This window comes from Panthera tigris, chromosome A1 (genome assembly GCF_018350195.1).
Source record: "Panthera tigris isolate Pti1 chromosome A1, P.tigris_Pti1_mat1.1, whole genome shotgun sequence".
Classification (NCBI taxonomy): domain Eukaryota; kingdom Metazoa; phylum Chordata; class Mammalia; order Carnivora; family Felidae; genus Panthera; species Panthera tigris.
Genome location: NC_056660.1, coordinates 61949264 through 61976543, shown reverse-complemented (window position 1 = coordinate 61976543; position 27280 = coordinate 61949264). Strand labels below are relative to the sequence as shown.

General features: G+C 35.7%; 2 long non-coding RNA genes across 5 annotated transcripts in view; one reads left to right on the top strand and one right to left on the bottom strand.

The window, feature by feature from the left end:
- Positions 1-24465, bottom strand: part of LOC122236657 — a 47189-nt gene extending 22724 nt beyond the window's left edge. For 2 of the 3 annotated variants that reach the window (XR_006214798.1, XR_006214797.1), the window contains exons 1-2: positions 24320-24465; positions 11823-11947 (exon numbers count right to left, since the gene is read on the bottom strand). This is a non-coding gene — a long non-coding RNA (uncharacterized LOC122236657). Of the gene's footprint in view, positions 1-1411; positions 1511-11822; positions 11948-24319 lie in introns of all 3 variants that reach the window. The other variant, XR_006214800.1, reaches the window with a different exon arrangement.
- Positions 18495-27280, top strand: part of LOC102952628 — a 408067-nt gene continuing 399281 nt past the window's right edge. For both annotated transcript variants that reach the window (XR_447156.2, XR_006214801.1), the window contains exon 1: positions 18495-19195. This is a non-coding gene — a long non-coding RNA (uncharacterized LOC102952628). The remainder of the gene's footprint in view (positions 19196-27280) is intronic.

The following is a 27280-nucleotide window of genomic DNA, read 5'->3' as shown; positions in this document are numbered from 1 at the left end:
CCCAGGCGCCCCTGGATCATACTCTTTTAAAACATAATCTGATTTGAAGCCCTGCTTTTGACTACTAGTCAGAGTTTGACAGTTGTGTAGCTTTGAGAAAGTCCCTTTTTTTTAGACTTCGGTTTTTCTCTTCTGTTAAATGGAAATAATAATATCTAAAATGTAGAATTCTGTGAAGATCAGACTTATGTGATGCCCTTTACTATCACTGGTCACATAGTAAATTTGCACTAAGCATATAATCAGGCACATAATGATAGAGTAACAGTTTGGAAATGATTAGTTTTCTACTGATGCCATAGCAAATTATCACGCATTGAGCATCTTAAAACCACACAAATGTATCATCTTGTAGTTCTGTATGTCAGAAGCTGAACACTGGATTCTCTGGGCTAAAATATAGATGCTGGGAAGGTTTTTTATAGAGGCTCTAGGAGAAAATCTGTTTCTTACTTATTTTAGTTGTTGGCAGAATTAATTCATTTCCTTGTTGCTATAGGACACAGGTCCCCAATTCTTTGTCACCTGAGGGCTGCTCTCTGCTTCTAAAAGTTACCTACATATCCTTGGTCATGGTCCTTTTCTCCACAAGGGTTGAGTCTCTCTCATGCTTTGCATCTCTCCTGCCTCTTCTTCTGCGACATCACTTGACCCACTCATCCGCCTTCCCTCTCCCACTTGTAAAGACCCACTTGACTACATTAGATGAAGCTGGATAATCCATGATATTCTGCGGGTTGTAAGGTCTGTAACCTTAGCTGCATTTGCAAGGTCCTTTTTTTAAAATTTTTTTTCAATGTTTATTTTTGAGAGGGAGAGAGAGAGAGAGCGAGAGAGCGAGAGCATGAGCATGAGCAGGGGAGGAGCAGAGAGAGAGAGAGAGAGAGAGAGGGAGACACAGAATCTGAAGCAGGTTCCAGGATCTGAGCTGTCAGCATAGAGCCCGATGCAGGGCTCGAACTCACGAACTGAGATCATGACCTGAGCCTAGGTCGGACACTCAACCAACTGAGCCACCCAGGCACCCCTGCAAGGTCCTTTTTTCTTATGTGTATTAACATATTCTCAGGGTCCAGGGATGAGATTTTAGACAACTTCTGCCTATCACAGACAACATTCTTTAAGAATGCTGTATACTTTTTCATACAGAATCTGACAAAATATCAGTTTAGCATATTTTCCAGCTTTCCGTGTCTCTAATAGTATATATTCCACTTAGAATCAAATACACAGACACATTACTAGAAATTGACTGCATTAACACTAAGCAGTGAACAATGTAGAATTTAGCATCAGAATACACAGACACACACTGAAAGGTGTATACACATACAGACACGCACGTATATCTGTGCCTGAAATTAATATGCAGATCTAAGTGCAGTGTGATTTTTATCTTAATCAGCCTCACCTGGGAATTGACGTTTCTCTTCTTGGGGGATGTGATCAAGGGAAACATCACAGTTTTATTTGCATCTGATGTTTTCTGTTCTCTTTCATTTTCCTGGTTCTAAATTTTGAAACATTTATTCATCTCGAATTAGTCTTTATCAGGAATCACGTCCTTTTCAGAGCAAATTTTTTTCCCAAGCTTTCTCAATTACTACTATAATTGCAAGAAATTCAAGGGCTAAGTATCAGTTCTTCATCATCTGGTCTTCTAGAGCTCTGATTATATCCTCCCCCCCACCCCACCCCATTATCTGCTGCACAATTTCATCCCATCTGGAAACTTAAAGGGGACTATTTCTTTCCCGTTTTGATAAAGCTATGCCTGTCACAACTGCCTTTGACCTCAGAGGAATGATTTCATCTTTGTGCTCCAATGCCAGGAGGGGAGTTATAAAGATTGACCTAGTTTTAGGGGAAAGAAAACAACATCTAGGCTGAGTCATACCTGGAAAGTATTTCCCAGTGTGCAGAAGACATTTATTGTACTGATGCATAATTATTTTGTCCCAGACTCCCACACCCCTGCTGACTGCAGCCACCGAATGTAGCTCTTTCACTGCCCCGTGCCCTCTTCTGTGTGCTGCTGTCCATCATGGTTCTGTACTTTTACAGATACAATCCTGGCCTAGAGAGGCATACTATGTCATATTTAACCCTCTTTAGCAGCTTCAGTAGCTGATGATTAGAAGCATAAATAAATAATATGAGCCAAGTGTCACAGTGTTTAAAAGCTGACCATTCACTATTCATACACTCTATGTAGAGTACATAAATTTAGTGAAAGTATTAATTTCACATTTATTTATCTCAGTATCTTAGGGGTTTGTCATTAACTCAGTACTTACTCATTTCTTCCATTCTTTTGTAAATTCTAAAAGTGATAGAAGCATTTAAAAAATAAAAAAAAAAGAACAGTGTTGAAAACTTCCCCTAATACTTAAATCTATTTTTTTAGAAATTATATTTGATTGTTTCTGTTCTTATTTCTTCTAGTGGGCATCTCATAATTGTAAGCAATATCCTTATACATTATTTCCTATTTATCAACATAAATCCTATCTTTTTATCCTCTACTATGAGAGCTGACACCCATGGTTGATGTTCACAATCGTTTCTTCTCACTTTCCCCCTCCTTCCAATCATCGTGAGATGTGTTTTTGGTTCTGTTTTTTTATTTTTTAATCCTTCCCATAAATCTTAGTAATATGTTGAAATATAATTTTGATCCATTATACTTGCATAGTATACTTTTACTTCTCTTAATACAAAATGTTAGAACTGGTACTGCTGTATCTCTGCCTCACCTTCCCAGTTCCCCTCTGCTCATCAGCCATAGCATACATTTCACATTGGTATTTATAACATTTACATTTCATTACATAGCTATACCTTTACATGCTCTTTGATTGATTCTGAGAAACTAAAGGTCGTGAACACTTACTATTACAATATAGTAATGTAAATATTACCTTGAGAACAACCATATTATTGGACCTGAAGAGGGTGCAGGATCAGCTTTTTTTAAAACTTACTCTTTCTCAGGAGAGAAATGCAACAGGCAAGATGGATTGGAATCACTCTTTAATACTCTATTAACCTCATAAAGTCATGTCATCTTCTAATTTCCTTCATATTGGGGCCGTAAGTTACACACCCAATTTTTTTCCATAAAGCTTTTCATTTCTGTTGTCGTTAGAAGGGTCTAAGCCTTTCTTTGCCACATCTCTGAGATCATCAAGTCTCTTCCTTCTACTAATTATTAAATGGCGATTTTACATTGATTACACTGCAGAGCTCTTACAAAATGCTATCCAATGATTTGTTTTGAAGGGACTGCTGGGTGAGAGCCATTGTTTCTTCAATGTAAATTGTAAAAGAGATCTCTTTAGCAATTTGTTTGGTTGTGTGTTTACTTATTTTTAAATTTGATTTGTTAATTTGTTGTCTCCTTTTTTTCCCCCCTGGAGAATTAGGCATGAGATCATGAAGGACCAGAAGATGGGCTGAATGTTAACTTTGTAAAGCTGAAAGTCAGATACCATAGGTGTTCTAGAATTAGTCCTCAAACAGTAAGTCCAGTTATCCAAGGAAAGCCACTGAGGAAGAAGGGAACCAGGTCACCTGAACAAACAGTGTTTGTAGGAGAGGAATGCCTTCCTACGGTCCTGATTGGAATAGAAATTGAACCCTTTCTTAGAGGTGTTAAAATGTCTTTATAAATAGACATAAATAATGTCTGAATAAAAAAGTGGCAACTTTTAAGGGCCAACATTTTAGCAATTAATATTTAAAATTTTGAGAACAGCTCTATTCACTTCTGGTTATTGCTCAGGAACCTTTCAGGTTCTGAAGATAGTTTTATTTATTGTTAGAGTAACTCTTTAATGTGTTTCATGAGACCCAGCTTTTCTCTGAGTTGTCATAGATGTATTAGTGGTAATTTAGGAAAAACTTGTTAAGGGCTGCAAGCCACACACTATGTCCTCATTTAATATCTCCATTTAAAAACATTTTTGATTTATATCAAATATGGTGCATTTCATGGGGATTATTCTTCTCTGGTATGAGGTGAATAGTTGCAGATGAGATCCATTATCATGGAGACTTTGTATGGCCAGTTATGGCCCATCCTTCTAATGATAATGCACAACTAAAGTAGTACAGTATTTTCTATAAGAGAATTTTATACTTTTATAATTCTACTTAAATTAAAAGGGAGAATATATCTGAGGTTAATACCTATTACTTTAAAAGAACTGCCAAAAAATGCCACCGTTAAAATTTACATAATGTATGCAAAATGACTTTTGAATTGTATTCAAAATTTATATCAAGGATGCTTGATTTGGGGAATTTATATGTATTTCCTATTGCATTTAAAAAGTCCTTAACTCTAATTTAAAAAATAAAAATGTATTTAAAGTGTTGTACTTTCTATGAATCTGCTATATGAGGATTAATTTCCTGCAACGCTTAGAGTTTTCTAGATTATATAAATATCTCCCAAAACATGTTCAGGTATATTGGGCAGAATCTCCTCTCTCAAGTTAAAAATGTGAAACCGCTATGCTTCCTGTTAGCTATAGTATATTGAGCAAAGGAAATAGAAATGAGTATACAATGTTTATAATAAATGATTGTGTTTATTAATACAAATTGAAAAGACATTTATAAAAATGCCTAGCAGAGGATCTGCAGGCTAACTGGTGTTTAATAAATGCCCCTTCTCTTATTTTGTGCTAGTGTAATGAAGAAAAGAAATATTAACCAGAGTAGTAAAATTCTACACTAGGAAAATAGCTTTGTTTCATCCAGTCCCAGTTTTTAGCCTCAGGCAAAGTAAACATAACAATAAATCTTTATTTAGTTCATCTAACTACAAAAGTATAGCATTGTGTACTTAATAGTTCTTAGAAGGAAATTCCTAATGATTTAACAGAATGTAGTACATTTTCTGGGCTGAATCCATAAGTAATAAATTGTGGGAATTTATAGAGTTTGAAATTGCACACCAAAGTTTTCTTGAGATAATAGAATAGTGGTAACCTATCATTTATATCCGTCTATTTACAACCTAAATATCCTATGATGCATTGTTGGTTACACATTATTCCTCTATGGGATACTCGTCACTCAATGAGCTAATAACAGTTCTCCAAAACAAACTGAAGTGGGATCATGAATTGGTTATTTGTATCTCACAGGTCAATGGCTGTGGAATCAAAATAGGAAGAAGTTTTTGTTGCTTAATGTAGATTTTAAGAATATATAAATGCTTTTGTGAAATTTAAGACCATTTATTTGAATTGCATGGTTAAAAATACAATTTAAACGTAAATTTTCTCGAGGTAAATGATGAGTATTTTTTCAAGCATGTAATGAGATTGCACGTCTCTCTTCATTTGATGATTAATACATAAGTTGGTTTTAAAATATTTAAAGTAAATATACAAATTGCTTGTTTATGAACTAAACAGTTCAGTAGCTCTTTTTAAGTCAAAAGTGTTTTTCAAGTAACACATCTAAATGTTTCACAGAACTCAAAATCTAGATTGTGGAAGAGGCCTCACTAACTCAAAGAAAAAGAATTTTCAGTTTAGAAGGCAGATTATTCTTTCCAATTTTGTTTCTGAAAAAAAGAGAAAACAACTCTTTTTAAGCAAAATGGCTGCTTTAAAATTTTTTTAATGTTCTAGTTATTTTTGAGAGAGAGAGACAGAGACAGAGTGCGAGTGGGGGAAAGGCAGAGAGAGGGAAACACAGAATCGGATACAGGCTCCAGGCTCTGAGCTGTCAGCACAGAGCCCCATGCAGGGCTTGAACTCAGACCGTGAGATCATGACCTGAACCAAAGTTGGACGCTTAAACAACTGAGCCACCCAGGCACCCCCAAAATAGGTGTTTTAAAACAAGAAGCTTTAGCTACAGAAAAGTTTAATCAATAAATGCTTGTGAATACTTATGGATATGCTGAAAAGTACTCATTAATTTCATATGACATTGTGGAACAATATATATTATAGCCCTTTGTCTTCAAAATTGGTAGACTATAACAACTTTAAACATGAAAGTTTTATAAATATAATATTGTTATCAGATTTGAAACTCTAATTTTATGCAGTATACACTACGATATTTACAGTGTTTATTTAAAAATTTTCTAATATACCATAATTCATGAATGTGTAGAAAATAGAGTCACAAAAATGAATAGATAAATAAAACACACAATGGCACTAAAGTGTTCTTTTTTAAAATTTTTTAATGTTTATTTAGTTTTTTTTTTTTTTAATGTTTATTTATTTTTGAGACTGAGAGAGACAGAGCATGAATGGGGGAGGGGCAGAGAGAGAGGGAGACACAGAATCAGAAGCAGGCTCCAGGCTCTGAGCTATCAGCCCAGAGCCCGACGCGGGGCTCGAACTCACGGACCGTGAGATCGTGACCTGAGCTGAAGTCGGACGCTTAACCGACTGAGCCACACAGGCGCCCCTGTTTATTTAGTTTTGAGAGAGAAAGAGAGAGACAGCATGAGTGGAGGAGGGGCAGAGAGAGAGGAAGACACAGAATCTGAAGCAGGCTCCAGGCTCTGAGCTGTTAGCACAGAGCCTGAAGCGAGGCTTGAACTCACGAACCATGAGATCACCATCTTAGCTGCAGTTGGATGCTTAACTGACTGAACCACCCAGGTGCCCCAAATTGTTCTTTATATTCTTTTCTAGAGCATCACCAGGGACACATCAAAATGAACCATGGTGTAGCTGCATTTCATTCTTACAAACATTTCAATGTAAGAATATTTTTTTCGTTTTTTTCTTAGTATTTTATTTATTTTTTATATTTTTTAAATGTTTGTTTATTTTTGAGAGAGGGAGAAAAAGAGAGCGAGCCAGGGAGGGACAGAGAGAATGGGAGACAGGATCCAAAGCGAGCTCTGGGCTGATAGCAGAAAGGCTGATGCAAGCCTCAAACTCATGAACCGTGAGATCATGACCTGAGCCAAAGTTGGATGCCTAACCAACTGAGCCACCCAGATGCCCCCCTAAGGCACATATTTCTATAGCTATAAAGCAAATAGCTATGTAATATGTTCATGGCATTTTATATATTTTCCTTCATGTAGTAATGGTAATCTGACAAAGTTATACCAAAAAATTTTGATAAATTTCATTAAGTTTCTAGAGGGTTTTTTAATTGTTCATATACATGCAGGGCCCTCTATCAATATTAATACTCACTTAAATTTTTTTTTAACATTTTATTTTTGAGAGACAGAGAGCACAATCAGGGGAGGAGCAGAGAGAGAGGGAGACACAGAATCTGAAGCAGGCTCCAGACTGAGCTGTCAGCACAGAGTCCGATACAGGGCTCGAACTCACAAACCATAAGATCATAACCTGAGCTAAGGTCGGATGTTCAACGGACTGAGACATCCTGGCGCCAATACTCACTTTTTAATAGAACAACAGTAGTAGCATTTTGTAAAAACTTTACAGAAATAGTCCATTTTATCATTCATATATATACTTTTGTGTAAATCTATTTATGTTATCCCAAATTTGGATGATGTTCTACTAAAATTCCCTATATAATATGCAAGTATTCCAATTCTTTTAAACAAATTTTGTGATTCATTTAAATTTGTCAAAATATCAGCTAGGGCAAAGTATTTGATATAAGTGCAAAACCAAATATTATAAAAAGTAAAAACAATGATATATATTAATGAATATTTCCTGACCAATAGTGATAATAGAAACATCTGCCTCTGCTTCTATAGTATTATATCTATGTGTAACAAATTTGTGAGAATTATCTGCTTAGCTTCTGAAATTGTAGTACCTCATGGTTATCTTGGATCAATAATTAATGAGCTAAAGAGCAAGGCATGATAAAAGATTGTTTAAAAAATTAAATAAATAAATAGAAGGGAAAAACACTAATAATCCTCTGCATACTACTGTAGTTTCTATACCTTTTTCACCAAGAGGCACCAAAAAGCTGCTTACAAAAGCCGAAACTCAAACTGTAATGGAGCACGTATTATTCATTCTGCTAACAAAGGTACAATCATTAGAATCATATACCATAAAAGACTGAAAAAGCAATAATAAACCACTTAAAAAATAATAAGCTTTGATTATTGTTGACATAAAAGTATAATGTGCATACAAAAGTGTGTTTCTGAAAGAGTTAAAAAAATTAAAGACATTAGTTAAAGGAAGATTATAGAAAAATTATGACCAATTATTACATCTGGATGGTGGGATCATGGATATTTTCATTTTTTTCTTTTTTGTCACTGTGTTTTCTAGTATTTCTGTAGTGCCTGTGACAAAGCTGATTATGTAAAAAATAAAATTTGTTTTTGGTTTTGAGTTACCTACTTTCATTCAAAAAATGCTGAGTGTTGGTTAATTTTACACTACAGAAATCATGTTTCAGTACAGCCAAATGCCTTTAGCTAAGCATAATTTTAGAAGGAAAGTCTTAAGGAAACAAATGGATAAAACTAAATTGGTGAAGAAAAGAATTTCATACCTTTTGAAGGATATATGGGGACATAATTTGCATTGAAAATTAGTAAACCTTCCCCTGCTCCAATGAAAAGACAGTTTATTGGGGCACCTGGGTGGCTCACTCAATTGAGCATTTGACTTTGGCTCAAGTTATAATCTCACGGTTCTGTGGGTTTGAGCCCCATATCTGACTCTGCGCTAACAGCTCAGAGCTTGGAGCGTGCTTCAGATTCTGTGTCTCCTTCTCTCTGATCCTCTTCTGCTTGTGTTCTCTCTCTCTCTCTCTGTCTCAAAAATAATACATAAATAAACATTTAAAAAACAAAACAAAATAAAAGAGAATTTATCTCTTTTGTCTATAAGGCAGATAGATGATACCAACAAATTAAGTCTTAAGGCATTGTGGGTATTGAATTTAGCAAAATCAAAATTCAAATCCAATCTCTCAAATTAAGTTTGAGATCTCAAATCAGTCATTTCATCTCTCTGAAACTCAGATTATTCTTTATATAAAATCTATGCAATAGTAGTAATTATTTTAAAGACACCTTAGCTGTCTTGAGGATTAATTAAAATAATGTATGTATGTAAAACACCACTGTGGGTTATTTTTGGAAGACTTATTTCCCTCTCTGCCCCTCCCCCACTCATGATCTGTCCCTCTGCCTCAGAAATAAATAAACATTAAATGCAATTTATCTGTAAATAAATTCTAGTAAAACACAGTAGTTTTTACTGGAGTAGCCCTCTCATAGTTAACCAACTCCAAACATGATGCAACAGTTACTGTCTGGGTGTAAAGAGGTACCATACATAGGCAAGAACTGAAGGGCATTCAGCTCTTGGATGAAGGGTTGCTCAGACTGCAAGGTCACTGCAGGAGTGACATGATAACAGGAAGTACAAAAGAAATTGTTCTCGCCTGAACACATGGTTAAGGAAAACAATTTCCTTATAATGTACTTGCACTTTCCTCGTAAGTTTGAGATTGTTTCAAAGTAAAAATATAAAAAATGGAAATCTTGAACTAAATATAAAGACATAGTTTGAAAATTAACTGATGGATTCAGAATTATGTAAAACTAAGCACAAGAAAGCTAGTGTGTCTCTATTATTAATATGGAAAATTAGTTAAAAGTATTGTCAGTGATAGAGACATGTTAGTAGGTGATGCAAAGGAACAAGACTAATTTTCCTTAGTAAGGGAACTTTTGAAAGGTAGTTTTAGAAATGAATCACTACGCTTAGTGAATAAAATTGTGTGGTGTATAAATCTAGCCAGAGGCATCAAGCTAAAAGCTTGGCATCAAATTCCATCAGCTATAAAATCATCTTGTGGCAGTTAATATGGTAACAGTAAGGTCCTACTATAAATAAATAAATAAGCTCAGATATTATTATAGAACTCTCTTTCTCTCGGATGTAATAGGGACATAGAGTAAGCATCCCTTTCTGACATGAATAACAATGCTATAAAACCAATTTTAACTTTAAAAATCTACACGGGAAGTTTTTAAAGGTAAATCCAAAAAGAACACTTTATCTGTTATGGTCCTATATACGCAGTAAAACAGTGAATGGAGTTTTCCTAAGTTAGGGTGAAGTGTAGAGTTCTTTTTATATTAGATAAAGAATGTATTTTAAAAACTTAGATTCTGATGGCAATGATTGAAATGATACAGTTGTTCTACTCATTCTTATTAGTGATCGTATGTTTAGAAATGGAATATACCATGGAGTGTGGCATTTTACTGTATATTATAAAACAAGCATTTTTAGATATATAGTATCTTCCTTTTTTCATATTCAAAATATATGCAAACCTGTATTCTTTTAAGTTCCATTCTTAAAATATCAAAAAGGAAAATGCTTCTAGACATTATGAAGAGGATCAAAAGAACCCAGAATCATTTTGAAAAATGTTCATTTTTTCAAAATGGTTTTTAGGAACCAGCAGCTCTAGTATTTTGAACTTGTCTCAGTCTCATTTTCATAGGAAGTGAGTACGAGGAAAAGACAAGGGGCATTTCAGGCAGAAAGTTCTCTTATTTTCTTACCACCAGTAGCAATTCACTCAAAGTTTTTTTCTATCAAAAGATGTATAAACCTATAAGCCTTGATTTTTGCTTCTTATTATGTGTGGTTCCATTCACTTTCATTCACTTTCCTCCCCAACTCTCCCACCCACCCCATCCCACCTCAAGATAACTGCTGAGCAAGTAGCTGTGTTATGTGCAGAAATGTTATCATATTTTATTACAGTGTGGAAAATCTCAAGTCACAACCATAATTACAGGGTGAGCCCTGACCAGCTATATCATTAACTTCCCTATCCGGCTTTCTGCAAAACTTGAGTTGCTATCAATTCTCAGTTACTACCGTACCATACCCAATCCTTGATAGGGAACTCATCTTCTCACAGTTGCATCAGTTTGTTATTTTAATGAAAAACTTTCAAGTAAGGACTAGACATTTCTGAAATGACAGTTTCTAGTAACCCAAGATCGTAGCTACATTAATTCTGTATGCTGCAAAACCAGGAAGTCCCTGAGCCTGACTGTTTCAATCTTTTGTCCCCGTCTCAAGTCATTCTTTATTTTCTTACAATTCTCATTGTGATAATCCAATTCCATTTCATAAGTCTGGCTTTCACCTACATCAAGTGCTTTTTAATATCTCCGACATACTCCGTTATATATATCCATGTATTATGAGTAAATTGTATTCAATTCAGTTATGTTAATAAACTATAGAACAAACTGTAACTACTTATTTTTATAACACAAAAGATATATAGAGTATAAACAATTGAAAGAATTTGCCAAATATCACTGAAAAAAATTCCACAAATCTCTACCCTTGATAGTGTCCTTCACTAACATGACATCATAAGAGTATTCTGGGCTTGCTCCATAAAGGTGCCCTCTATGTAGTGCTGGATGAACTCCAGGTAGTTTAAATGCTGTTGTTGGCACAGTGTATAGATTTCTACGTCGTTACTTATTTTGACAGTGTGCTGACATGGAGTTGAGCCAAGGGACAAATCTTGAGCTGTACATGTGGCTCTGCCTGTGAGGGGCTGGGACGCTATTCCATTGTGTGTATACCTCACAAAAGAAAAAAAAAATGCAACAGACAAGACCATATATGTTGTGAGCTTTACTCGGGAATTTTTCACAACAGACTAGAAATTCTATTCTTTGTGAGTCTCCTATTTGAATGATGTGATGTCAAGTCTGACTTCAGTATATTTCCTGGTGTCATGTAGGTCTTGAATGACACAGTTTTTCCTTCCTCTCACTCTCCTCCTCTTCTGGTTAGCTTACCTTGACTGGGTTCTGGTGAGCTTACCTTGACTGCCAGCCCCACTTCAGCAGCATGCATATTAGATGCCATTTCTCAGTTGTTGAGCCAGAGAAATATTGATTTAAAATTATTTTGAAACATCTCATTTTTTGCTATGTAATCACAGTTTCCTAAAGAGTAACATGTCCAAAAAAAAAAAAAAGGAAAAATAAGTCACTTATAAAGTTTTTTATGTAGTAAGGTCTATAATAGACACATTTCACTATCCAAAATTGTGATGAGCTTTAAGGTTAAATTTTTAAAAAGGACAAAATTCCAGACTAACAAGAAGGATTACTGGGTTCCTTATTGGCAATAAAGATTGGCTTGGCAAAAACCAAAAGATTAAAGTCATACTAACTGTGCATACCTAGGTGTAATTAATGTCAATTAGAGTATGCTAGGATTTGTACTATGAAAACATATAACTATGTGTTTCTAAAAGCATCATGCAAAGTGCCTTCATTTGATCTACTTTTAAAATAACTTCTTTTGATAATGTTTAATCTTATCAAAGTGATATGTTCATCCCTTCAAAATTGAATTCCACTTCAGAGTTTGATTTAAAAAAAAAAAGTGACTGAAGTGACTACCATCTTCATAATCAAGAATTTCAGAAGACGTTTTATCTTTTTTACATAGGGGTACCAACTCTAGGTGCAATGATCTGAATTCTGAAATATCTTATTTTTAAAACCTACGTGTGGTAGCCTAAAAATCAGATCTGAGTTCTTGTCTAGTGATTGGTTTACAGACAATCAGAATGGGCTTAATGACCTTGGCAAGTTATCATAACCAAAGGCAATCTAAATTCCCAGTATGGAGAGTTTGTATCAAATGAATTGTGACAAGTGACCTTCTTTTTCTTATCTACTCTGTCTGGGTTGACTTTACATATTTGGCTATCTTGATTGGGAGTATTAAATCTATGCAGTTGGCTGTGGAATAGGGTTCTTAACCTTGACACTTGGTATTTTGAGTCAAATAATTCTTTGTTTTAGGGACTGTCCTGGAGATGGTAGGATGTTTGGCAGAATCCCTGGCCTCTTGTACCATATTTCAGTAGCAGTGAAAACCAAAATATAGCAAGCATAAATGGACCCAGATATTGTCAAATGCTCCCTGGAGGCAAAATCAGCCTTGGTTGAGAACCACTGCTGTTAGAAGGAAAGGAAGTATTGTCACATATAAATAGCTTAAATGTACTATTTTTTTTCAAATATATTTGTTCAATCTCTGATACTCCAATGCTGTATTAGTTGACATTGGAAAGAAAGTGTGATTTCCACTAATCATTATTTCATTTCAGATGTAATAAATCATGTGATTCTCTGATATTCAGAAGGAAATGTATATTTATTAATTACCAATATGTCCACACACTGGTTATCAGTTTCAAACTATTTTGCTTAAATGCTTTTACTGATTATTATTTAGTATTGAAGGAGATACTACAGAATAATTGAAAAATTTTTACAAAACTGCATATGATAGGGTATGATAAAAATTAGGCCTGAGGGGCGCCTGGGTGGCTCAGTCGGTTAAGCGTCCGACTTCAGCTCAGGTCCGCGAGTTCGAGCCCCACGTCGGGCTGTGGGCTGATGGCTCCGAGCCTGGAGCTTGCTTCCGGTTCTGTGTCTCCCTCTCTCTCTGCCCCTCCCCCGATCATGCTGTGTCTCTCTCTGTCTCAAAAATAAATAAACGTTAAAAAAATTACAAAAATAAAATTAGGCCTGAGCTCATCATTCAGTAGTAATCATAAGACTCAAATAGAAAAACATATATTTTTTAAAATTTTTCTTAAGTTTCAAAATTTCTTAAATTCCTTTCATTTACTGAATTGCATTTCTAGAGCTTAAAGGAAGTCAAACTGCATTTTGGGGAAGAATCACTTTTTTAAAACTTATTGTGTTTAGATATCAAGATATTGATTATTGAACACTTATTTTTTAGGCAACATTGCTTCAGTTTTCACATTAATATATTTTTCTTAAATTTTATTAAAAAAACATTTTTAGTGTTTAATTTTGAGACAGACAGAGCATGAGTGGGGAGAGGCAGCGAAAGGGAGACACAGAATCCAAAGCAGGCTCCAGGCTCTGAGCTGTCAGCACAGAGCCCGATGTGGGGCTCAAACTCAGGAACTGTGAGGTCATGACCTGAGCCGACCTTGAACACTTAACTGACTGAACCACCCCAGGCACCCCTCACGTTAATTTCTTAAAATAAGTTTATTCAGTGTAAATAACTTGTTAATAAAAATAACGTACATTCACTTTTCAGAAATAAGGTATGGAAAAATGTATGGAACTTTTTGCTTGTCTTCAAAGGATTACCATTAGCTTAAAATGTGACTTTTAACTTTCTGGCTGTTATGCTGATTCCATTAATGTAGGAACCCAATCTGGAAAATGAATTTGCTATATTACACTTAAAGGTGACCATTGAATACCAATTTATTGATTTACACTGAAAAAATAAGTGAATCAACGTATATGTTTGAAAAATAGCAAATCCAGGGTGGGAAGCATTATCTTCCTGGACTATGATGTAAAAAATGTAGTCTCATAGGGTGCAAGACAGCCTCTCTGCTTCTTACCAAATAAATCTGTTTTATAATTTTGGTGAATATACAGTCAGATTAAAGAGAATGAGACAGTTCTAGTAAATACCTACAAGCTGACCATCCATATATTCATTTATTATACAAAATTAACCAAGCATCTAAAATGTGGAAGCATCTGCCTAGTGTTGAGAATATATTGATGAGAAAAAGACTTTTTATGTATCCCCAAATGAATATTGGCTGATTAGGAAATTCTCTACCCATATACTGCTAATGATTAGGGTAAATTCTAAACATATTAAAAATTAACAACATTAAATTATGACAATACAAAACATTACATATTTTTAACTTCTGATCTTGAAATAATTATGGATTCACAGGAAGTTGCAAAGACAATACAGACAGGTCCTGTGTACCATTAACTCAGTTTTCCCTTATATAACTGAAATTGACGAAGAGTCTCCTAGACCCAACTCTTGCCAGGCTCCTCTGAGCCCTCTTTTGGAGTAGGCCTCCACCTTGTTCAAGTCAAGACTTGAACAAATACTAGCATAGTTTCTAACAGGTAAAGGCCCCATCCCTAGGAGGATGTTAGCCTCCTTTCAAAGGCCTTCCTGGGAAAACTCAAGGCTGCCAAAAGACACTATTTCTTCCAGCCAATACTTGAAGATCAGCCTTTGTCTTCTAGTCTCCTAGTCTCCTTAGTGGGGGTGGGAGGAAGACCCTAACTTTATTTAATAAGTGCCCGCTCAGCAAACCCAGATGAGTTTCAGATAGACCACCCCCTCAGCTTTTTGTAATTTTTTACTTTCCTAACTCTACTGAGCCCCTGCTTATCTCCTTCACTAATCTCTCACTCTTCCTTTTAAACACCTAGTCACCTCTGAAGAAACTGAAGTCCAGGTCAGTTCATGTTGTACTCTTTTGCCTATTGTGATAGTACATACTAATTAAAACCTGTCCTTACCGTTTTAACTAATGTCAGACTGTATCTTTGACATAGTCAATATCAAAACCAGGATAATGACATTGGTACAATCCGCAGACCTTATTCAGATTTTACCAGTTTTATTGGCACTTGTGTGTGTGTGTGTGTGTGTGTGTGTGGTTTTATGCAATGTAATCACATGCAGAGCCACATAACCACTGCCACAAATGATACCTAACTGTTCCATCACCATCAATTGCCTCTTGCTACCCCGTTATAGTTAAACCTTTTTTCCCGCAACTTCTTCCAACACCATTCCTATAGTTTTGCCATTTAAAGAATGTAGATAAACATCATCATGCTGTATATATTCTTTTGAGATAGGCTTTTTTCTTTCAGCATAATTCCCTTGAGATTAATCAAATTGTTGCGGGTACAAATAGTTTGTTACTGTCCATTTTTAAGCAGTGTTCCATAAAATGGACCCATCACAGTCTGTTTAGCCATTAACCTGTTGAAGAACATTTGGGGTGTTTTCAGTTTGAGGCTACCACAAATAAAATATCACATGCCTGTTTTTGTATAAACATAAATTTCCTTTTCTCTGGGATAAATGGCTAGTAGTGAGATTGCTGAGTCACATGGTAAGGGTATTTTTAGTTTTAATTGTTGTTCTTTCCTAAGAAACTGAAAAAAAAAATTTTTTTCAGAGTGGTTGTATCTTTTTACATTCTCACTACCAATTGATGAGAAATAATTTCTCTGTATCCATGCCGGCATTTGGTGACATATGGCATTTTATGATGGAGTAATTAGCCTCATTCTGGTGAGACAGTTCACATTAACAGTACATTTATAAGATATTATTAGAGTTTATATTTATATAAATGATAAATTTAAAATACGGCAAATTTGCAAATAAAATATACTGTAAAGTGAAATAGAAGAATGTGTTATTCTTCAGATTATAATGTGTTGCTGCATATACTTTTAATGTAATTGACAGTACACAGACACAATTTGCAGAATTGCATTAGAACAAATAACACTGCTATTATTTGGAAAGTTTAAAATAAAATAGTCTCAAAAATTGAAGAATACCAAGCTACGGTAAATTACAAATTTGGCTAGGGGGGCTGTCGTGCTGTCTAAACAACATAAAATGCAGTAAGCATTTGACAATTATTCATCTTTGACAATTTAAAAATTCTTTAACTAATAGTCAAAGTGAATTAAGCAGTCTACGGTGTGGTTTCCCCCAGTGATATTTTTCTCTACTACTCTGACTTTTAGAACCATTCAAGTCCCGCTGTCGCTTACATGCTTAATTCAATTCAACATTTTGTGTTTAGTTACTATGAAATACTGGAGTATAACTGCATATCGCCCTATGTTTTTTCATTAATTTTTATGTGGAAGAAAATTAGTATGTTTGCATAATATACATTTGCATATTTACATGATAGCATATGTATGTTTGTGTAAACCTATACCTATATGTATAATACACACACTTCCATATGCATACAGATATGTGTGCATTTTTCCCCAATAAAAATAGCCAGGATGTATCTGGCATTTTGTATTTTTCAGGTATTGTTAAACAGTTTAGTAGGTATACTATCTCCTTAATTATCAAACCATCATATAATATATTTTAAAGTGAAGATTCAGAGTTGTTAAGTTTGAATTGAGAAGTCACATAATTACATTATTATCCACTACACCATTTTTTATTAACTTGAACAGGAAGAGGGAAAAAACAAATTAGAATAAATTAGTCACTAAATTAAAAGTGATGTTGAGCTGGATTGCAGCTCTGATAGATGGATTGGCAACTCCCCCCACACCCACCTTACCCCTCAAATTCACACACACACTGAATGATTTTCTTTTAGAATCTAAAAGACTGTTTTATGCACTTGAAAGTGTTCACACTTCTGGTTTTTATATTTTCCTTATTGTTATAGATATTAGTTATTTATAAAATTCAATGATAAAAACATACTGCCAAAAATTCCTGCTTTGAAGATTTCTGAATTTATATGCATAAATCCACACTGGTTGTACATTCTCCAATTCTTTATTTTTCAGTGAATCTATCTTAAAGCTTCAGTTTCTCCATATTTGACTCTCCTGACTCTACTAATTACAAATTACACATTTACATTTAGTCACCTGTGTGAAAGACTAGTAGGCATTTTGCTTCTTCTGTAATGGTGTCTAAATCAGTTGTTATTTTCAGTGATTCTTTTTGTACTATTGACACAAATAAATTGGCATATTATATGTGGAAAATAGTTTATCTAGAAAATCATACCCTAAAAAGAGATCTCTGGTTTTCATTTTAAAAAGAGGGGGTTAAGAAGTGTCACAGTTTACATCAAATAGATGTTTTAAAGCTCATTAATTTTGTTTCTTCAACATTGTGGGAAGCCAATGCAACTAATGCAGTAGCGATGAATTTTAATGCTCAAAAGGAAGATATCAAAAAACATATTGACTAGTTAATAATACTGTATTGTATACTTGACATTTATCGAGAGTTTATGTTAAGTGCTCTCACTACACACACACACACACACACACACACACACTGAACTTTGTGAAGTGACAGACATGTTAATTAGGTTGATTGTGGTAATCAGTTCACAATGGATACAAATATGAAAACATCACATTGTACACCTTAAACATATACAATTTTTATTTGTTGAGTATACCCTCAGTAAAGCAGGGGAAAAGCCCCGTATTGTATGACAAGCCTCTACAGTGACTTCCTAGGGTCCTGGTGTTGGCTCCCTTGTGTAAGCCCTTCTCCTTGACTACTCTTAAGTCCCACCCTGAGGATACAGTTTGCCTTCTTGGGCGATAATTTTCCCGTGGGTTGTTACGTTGCCTTGATTTGGTGGTTTGCATTTACACCAGCCAAGTTTTCATCTCTTTTTTTTTTTTTTTTTCACTTTACCTAAGGTTTTTGTATGCAATTCTCAATCCTTTAAGAGATAACAACAAATTTTGGGTTTCTGTCCAGTGGCAACAGTGGGCCCCACGACCGGTCACTGTGCGAGGGCATCTGAAGCCCTGAGGCGGGAAACCCAGGTGGATGAGGGGCGGGGCGGGAGCACAAGGAGGGCTGCGGGCGTTGCCGCGGAAGCACCAGCATGTCCTCCGCCCAGCAGGAGGCCGCATCTCAGTGTCTCAGGCCTATGCTCCACCATCCGCCTACCCTCCCACTCGTCTCGGTGGTGGCTCAGCTCCACCTCAGAGCCGAGCTCTTCCTGCCGCGGGTCAGGCGGTGTCTGTGGTGGTGGTTGCTGAGCAGTCTTAAGGGTGAGGCCCAAGGTGGCCGCCAGCAGGGCGACGCCGGGAAGAGCAGAACCTATTGGCCCCGCGTGGGTTTAGGCCCAGAAGGCTGACCTGGCCCGTGCCCCGAAGGAGCAGCTTACCGTTCTCAGTGAGGACCCGAGCCAGCAACAGCAAGGACTGAGGCAGTTCATCAAGGCTGCGAGGCTGTCTTCTCCGCAAGAGGACAAACCGAAGAGATGCAGGCCACGCCCATGATGTGTGATGTCATGGGAGCCTCCATCTTGCTGGCGGACCGCTCCGGGGGTTCTTTGCTGGCTTAGTGAAGCAGGTGGCCACGTTGAGAAAGACCGTGTGCCCAGGAACTGGGGGCAGCCTTGAGGAGCTGCAGGTGGCCTCCAGGAGCAGAGAGTGACCTCCAGTCAGTAACCAGCAAGAAGCTGGGGCCCTCAGTCCGCCAACTGCGTGCAAATAATTCTGCCAACAGTCTCTGTCCATGAGCCTAGGAGTGGACTCATCCATTCAAACCACAGTTGGGGGACACCTTGATGTTGAGACCCTAAGCAGAGGACACAGGTAAGCCATGCCCAGACGACTGACGCGCAGAAATGGTAAGAAAATACATATCTTCTGTTGTAAGTTGCAAATAGACTTTGGTGATTTTGATGCAACGATTGAAAACGAATATATATATTCTCTGTCCCTGTCTCTCTCTCAAAAATAAATATACATTCAAAAAAAACAACTTACAAAAAGGGAGGGGGGGGGCTCCTGGTGGCTCAGTGAGTCTGGACTTGGGCTCAGGTCATGATCTCCTGGTCTGTGAGTTCTAGCCCCACATCAGGCTCTGTGCTAACAGCCCAGAGCCTGGAGTCGGGTTCAGATTCTCTCTCTCTCTCCCTCTCTCTCTCTCTCTCTGCACCTGCCCTGCTCACGCTCCGTTTCTCTCTCTCTCAAATAAACACTAAAAAATAAAAACAAAACAAAACTAATATATATGACTTTAGGCTCGAAATGAAAAAGATAACTTTCTAAAATATTTTGTAGTTTATATTCTCAGTAACAGGTTTCAGTGAAGGAAAAGAGGCTTTTTAAAAAAGGTAATCAACTGCTTAGTTTCTATTAAATTCTCAAATAGAAGAATCATGGAAAATAAACCTGGAAGAGATGACACATCTTGAGCCCCACAAGGAGAATAAACTGGAAGCAGATTTTAACAGCTAACTGAAAAATAATGGTTATTTATCCTGGTGAGGCGTTCATTTCAGAGGCAAGAGAAATTTCTACATTTCAAGGCAAATTACAAGAGCTATTAGGTAACCTGTTAGGAATTTTAATGGGGGTTATCAGTTCAAATGCCCATTGTGGCCACGAGGTAATATAAATAAGTGAGGTGTGGCAAGAATAAATGCTTATGCAATCATCATGTAAATGCATGCTGCTGCTAACTAGGGGTATGTGCCCTACTGAAAAAGATAGCTTTCTGCACTGTCCATGGCCAGCAGTTGCCATGTGGGATTGAGTCTGTTCTTAGCTGAGCTTTTCATCTTTGTAGGAGATTGCGGAAGTAGGTGTTTGTAAATATCAAGTAAAAGATATAATTTTAAAACATATTTAAAAATATGTATCTGGAGGGCAGTTTTTTGTGGCTTCTGGTTTACCACAACATTGCTTTGTAGAATGGAACACCAGGGAATAGCCAAAGGAAAGTGAGTCAAAGAAAATCTTCAACTAGGAAAGGAATGAATCATTTTCCTTATGCTGAAAATACTGGATCAAAGATATGTTTGGAGAAATGCTACACCAAGATGACAAAATCACCAAACATGGAGGGATGATGTCGGATCAACAATTTTGCAATAGCTGAGGCACCTGGGTGACTCGGTTGGTCAGTTAGGCATCCGACTCTTGATTTTGGCTCAGGTCATGATCTCCTAGTTGTGAAATAAAGTCTTGCCTCTGACTCTGCACCGAGCGTGGTGCCTGCTTAAGATTTTTTCTCACCCTCTGCCCTCTCCCCTGCTTGTGCACTCTCTCTCTCTCTCAAATAATAAATAAATAAATAAATAAATAAATAAATAAATAAACGACTTATTTTTTATTTTTTATTTTTTGCGGTAGAACTCAGAAAAGGATAGGCTGCCATTCACCCATTTGGGAAGGACGGGGGAAAGTAAAAAAGATAAGAAGGAATTAGTGCTTGTATCAACTGCATTAGTGCATTACTGCTTGTTTAATTATTTAATCATCTACTTATGTATGCTACCTGCTTTGTCCTATAGTATACTATTAAAGATGAAAAATATTAAATCAGCGTATTTATAGTCAACTGTTACTAACTCTGTGGCCTTAGAATTTACTGGTATGCACATAAAATTGGCCTTAAGATAGAATAACATCTATTAACTTGAAACCAATGAAATAACTTCACATATAAAGGGAGGGATTATAAACAATATCAGCAGAGATAGAAATACTGGACAAATGTGGGCGGAGCATGGTGTGAAGTGGAATCATCTAGGGATACTCTCCCTGGCAAATTGCTATGAAATTTTGATATCCACGTTCTTCCTTCCAGAGTATATTGCCACCATCTCTGCAAACATTTTTGCTGCCCTTAATTTATTACTATGTGAGAGTCATTTTGAATATATCAAACAGAATGTAATACAGGTGTAGGACTTTTGACTTTGATCACCATGCAGATTTGATTATAAGCATCTGGGTACAGCACTGTAATGTCTTGGAAACAATTTGTTGTCATATGTGACCAGATTGTGCACTAATTTGAGTGTGGATGATATGTAAAGTTTGCCTCTATTTGTTGGGTCTCATTACTAGCCGTTATTTTAAGACTTTGATGTTGCTTCTAAGAATCACCTCTGTAAAATTAGATTTGCATTTAAGCCAGCTGGAATTATTCAGGAATAGATTTCAGATAGGCAAAGAACAGCTGGAATACTGTTCTTCCTACATGGGGTGCCAGGGAAGATGTATGGTTGGGTGTCATACAAGTATAGGAGGTGTTCAATGGCAGATGCCTGTTTTTTAAAAATAATACGATGTAGCAGAATAATGTTGATATATTATGCCTGAACTTTTCTTTTCCTTCAAAAATAGAGTGTTCTAATGATATCTGTCTAATAATAGCCTGAGTTTTTAAGATTTTAATTGAAGAATAAAATACATTAAAAGTTATGGAAGTCGTACGTGGGGAGTTTATTTTTCCAAAGTAAACATGTCCATGTATGTAATCAACACAGTGATCAAGAACCCGAGGACATCAGTGGCAAAACTCAGGGCATTTCCAGTTATCCACACTCATCTCCAAAGATAATCACTATCCTAATTTCTAGCATCGTGGGTTAGCTTTTACCAGTTTTAAAACTTCTATAATTGAAATTTTACAATTTTTACTTTTTTGTCTGGCTTCTTTCTGGCAATATTATGTGTGTGTTATTTAATCACATTACTGCATGTAACATGTTTTGTTTTCTTTTTTTGCCTTTATGTTATTATATAATATTGCATTGTGTCCTCATCCCAAAATATATGTGCTCTACTATTGCAGGAGAGTTGTTCATATCCGTTTTGGGGTGATAACAAATAATGCTTCAATAAATATACATATATATCATTTTGTCATATTTTTATTCATTTGTGAATGAAATGTGCCAGGGAGTAGAAGTGCTGGTTCTGGAAGGTACATAATCATCTAATTTATAAGATACTGCTGTGAAAAGGAGTAAAGGAAACTTGATTTAAAATAGAGTCAAGAAGCCATGAAGGGAGAGGTCTTATGCAGGTACCATTTGTTTCAACTCACGTGACCAGTAGGAAGAAGGAAGATTTCTACATGCCTCAGTAACAGCAAACTGCCCACCACTGACAGCCAGTGAGAAACTGCCATAAACTCAAACTCTCATTCTCTTCCAATGAAATGTTCAAAATAACCCTCTGTATTCCTCCTAGAACCTAATAAAATCTAGCGTCCTCTTTGTCTCTTTGGACTTGCCTGTGGTTTGCCATAGTTTGCTTGTCCTGAATTACAATTCCTCTGCTATTCTTGAATAAACTCATCTTTGCTTAATTAGCAAATTACCATTTGTTTTATTTAAGATTGACATTGCTAAATAGTTTTTCATAATGATTGGATACATATAGAATCCTACCAGGTTCGGCATAAATATTACCACCATATCCACAATTTGTTATTTGTTAGGTTTCTGAATTTTATTAATTTCTGTTGGCATGTTTACCATTGGGATTTAAATTGGATTTTTCTGATGGCTCACAAGTTTGAGTAACTTTTTCATGTCTCAAGGATATTTTACATATTCTTTTTTCTCAAGTGCCAATTTTCCATCGGCTTCATTGTTGATGCTATAGCTTCTTGGATTTCAAAATATTTAGATTTCCATATGAACTTTAATTTTTTTTATATTTATTTATTTTTGAGAGACAGAGAGAGACAGAGTGTGAGCAGGGGAGGGGCAGAGAGAGAGAGAGAAAGACACAGAATCTGAAGAGGCTCTAGGCTCTGAGTTGTCAGCACAGAGCCCGATGCAGAGCTGGAACTCACAAGCCATGAAATCGTGACCTGAGCTGAAGTCGGACGCTTAACCGACTGAGCCACCCAGGCGCCCCATATGAACTGTAGAATGTACTTTGCCATATTCCAAAAGAAAACAAAACAAAATTCTGTGATTTTGAGAATGCCTTCAATCTATAGAGAAATTTTGGGAGAATTGACACCTATAAACATTCAGTATTCCAATTCATGAACATGTATAGTGAAAGCATTTATGCTTCATTCATTTTCTGTATTTTGTAGTTTTCTAAGTGGAATGTTTGAACAATGTTCATTAGGTTTATTTCTAGGTATTGAAGTTTCTTGAGGGTATGGTGAATGGTCTCATTTATTAATTTCATTTTGAATTATTATTATTTTTTTAAAGTTTATTTATTTTTGAGAGATAGAGACAGAGCGTGAGTGGGGGAGGGGCAGAGAGAGAGGGAGACACAGAACTTGAAGCAGGCTCCAGGCTCTGAGCTGTCAGCACAGACCCCAGCCTGTCATGGGGCTCAAACTCATGAGCTATAAGATCATGACCTGAGCCAAAGTCAGACACTCAACCAACTGAGCTACCCAGGTGCCCCAATTTTAAATTATTTTAATGATATATTGAGCTTCATTTGAATTCATTCAGCTTCATAAATTCAATTATTGATACCAATTGTTTTGGGCAGATTATTTTGAAATTTTTATGTATAGTATCTTGAGTCTGGAAAAATGACATTTTCATCTTTTCCTCTTTAATCTTTGTGTTCTCCATTTCTTAGTCTTGCATTATTGCATTGGATAAGAGTTAGTTTTAAAGACAAGTTGTGAGAATGGACATTTTGTTTCCATTCTTAGGGAAAAAACCCTACCGTTGAATATATTGAATGCTGACAATTTTTGATAGTTACATGTAGGAAGCAGAATTCTATAAGGGTCCCAAGGTTTCTGGCTCCTGATATACATACACCTCCCGTTTATTTTAAAAAAAGCACCCTAACTTTGTTTTAATCTAGTTTGCTAACAGATTTTATCACCAGTGAATGTTAAATTATATAACATTAGTTGTCTGTACCTCTTGAGATAATCTTTTTTTCATTTTCTCTTTATGTTTTGAGTTAAAGTTTTGTAACTCTTACCTTCTCTTGGAATTAAACTTCACTTGGTCACGACACTTAAATTATTCTTTTCACATATAGCTTGATTCAGTTTGCTAATATATTGGTTAGGAATTTTCATCTATGATTATGATAGAGGTTGTCTGCTGATTCTCATTCTCTTGATATCCTTGTCAGATTTTGGAATCAAGAATTTGCTGACCTCATAAAGCCAAGGGGGAAAGAAATATGTGTATGTGTATAATTTGGCAGAGAAAACATCTTGGATTTGATAATTAGAAATATTTAGTTATATATTTATGTTTTAGTAGATACTGGACTACCCAGTTTTTCTATTATTTATTCTGGTTGGAATGTTCTTTAATTTTTGTCTCGGCAGCCCATAATCTGTGAAAGCCAAAATTTGTGCTCAGCTTCTTAGCCCATTATCAGTTACTTTCTGTTGGAATTTCCAGCTCCCACTTAAATTTGGCAAATGCTTTGAAAGAATTCCTTTCACATTTTCTATTGAACTATCAAATGAAAACAAAAATAAAATAAAATACTGCCTTATGTTAAAAAGTATATTCATTACAAAGAGTTTATCAGTAGTAAATTTAGTTGTAATTGACTGTATTTCTAACCTGAACCCATGTTGGCTTGAACTAGTTTTGGTTGATGTTAATTAGTGAAGAAAAGCGTAATTAAAAATTTTTTTAATGTTGATTTTTGAGAGAGAGAGAGACAGAGTGTGCGCGGGGGAGGGGCAGACAGAGAGGGAGACAAGGCATCCTAAGCAGGCTCCAGGCTTTGAGCCATCAGCACAGAACCCAATGCAGGGCTAGAATTCAGGAAACATGAGATCATGACCGGAGCCAAAGTCTGACGCTTAACCAACTGAGCCACCCAAGTTCCCCCAAAAGAGTAATTTTGTATCTCACCACTACTCTGCTTTTGTTCCTTAATTCTGGGAGAAGAGTGATTACCTGGACACATCCTCCACAATTAACTTTGCTACCTAAGCATCTCCAAATTTTCTTACTCAAAAGTTGTTTATTCATAAGAGCATTGCTCTCACAGTCAAGGGAACCATAAATTCCAACTGTGTGCGGTGACAACAGATGATCAAATAAATAAATGATGAATAAATCTTAGCAGATACCATCATGAATAGATTCTAAGGAACAAGGATTATATGTTCACTCTTCACCAATGCCTTAGCACTATGGAAGATCCCAGGATTACATGGAACCTCTGGGGAGACCAAGATTAGGCTAAATTGACTGATAAACTCCTAAATTCATTGAGATTAAATTTCCACCAACTGACAATTTAAAGATTAAATTGGATTACAGAGAAGATTTTAAAAGTTACATTTTTGGACACTTGAGTTAGAGATCTATAATCACACCACACATATATGTACACACACAACTTGTTTTTAATATAAATATTGAATATAGCATTTCTATTATTTGTGGTTTTTTCCAGTTAAATCCTCACAGTCTCATTTCCATTTTAGTACATATAGATCTGTATCATTCTTCTGAAATACCTCTAAGTGTTTTATAACATAGACATAATATATTTTATCTAACAATCACCCTAGAGATGGGTGCTAGGAGCATTTCCTGTTTTTATTATCACAGACAGTATTGCAAGATGTTTAGTAACTGCTCCTTATATTTCTGTAGGAAAAGTGGATTTCTGATCAAAAGGAATATGCATTCGTGACTACCAGATAATTCCCTAGATTCAATAAACAACTGATGATTGTTTTCCAAAATTTATTGAGAACTTCATTTTTACTATTTTTTCTGTAGTCAGTAATTAGCTACATGAAATCTAAACTAAGTTATATATGGAGAAAATTATTCTTCATTTCAGGTAAAATAAGAGGGACTGTTTATATTTTTACATACTGTGCTCTGTTTTAATAGTTAATCTTGGTCTTTTTTTAAAAATTCTTCAGTTCTAAAATTAAGGTTACTAATAAGCCTTTCAATAAACAGAGTTCCCTAATGACAGATTTCTAGTCTCAATAGTCTTCCTTTGCTCCAGGACATGTTACTAATTACATATCTTCTTTATTTAAATCTTTAGCAGCCTAAATAATACTTTCTAAGGAGATTAACTATGAACACCTTGAACAATAAGTTCTCAGCACAAGCATCTAATTTAACTTTACTAAATATTCACATTTTAGTTGCTTATAACTGGCAACTATCTGATGTTTCAAATGCTTCTTCCTGCATCAGTGTGAACATCAAGATGTGATAAACTCAAACTTAACTAAAAATTTGTAAAATGATGATGTATTTTACCCAAGAATAATTTCTATTTTTTAGTTTTTTTTAATGTTTATTTACTTTGGAAAGAGAGAGACAGAGCGTGAGTGGGGGGAGGGACAGAGAGAGAGGGAGACACAATCCAAAGCAGGGTCCAGGCTCTGATCTATCATCACAGAGCCCTACACAGGGCTCGAACTCAGGCACTCTGAGATCATGACCTGAGCCGAAGTCAGAAGCTTAACTGATGGAGCCAACCAGACACCCCTACCCAAGAGTAATTTCTACTTGTTATCAACTTCACAAATAAATATCAGATCTAAAATGAACATCTGTTTATGGTAAAGTAGCTAATAAAAAATGCCTGCAGTTAGAATGGAGGAAATATTTTCACATTTCTTCTAGCATTTTAACGGAAAGTTTATATGAAATATAGCAATTTTCATGAGGATATTTACATGCAGTGTTGTAAATGCTTGATTTGAAATATTTTGCTAAAATTTGTGTCCTCTTTTTTTCTGCGTAATCATTCATAATATAATTAAACAATATGAGAATGTTATTTTTGAGATCTACTTTATGAATGGAAACAATATTTCAAAAGATAGTATATTATTTGTTTGTTTCAATGCTGTTTAAGGATCACTTCAATAACTATAGTTACTATGCCAAATAAAGAATGACTTTGTGTTAAGATGAAACAGAGGCCATATCT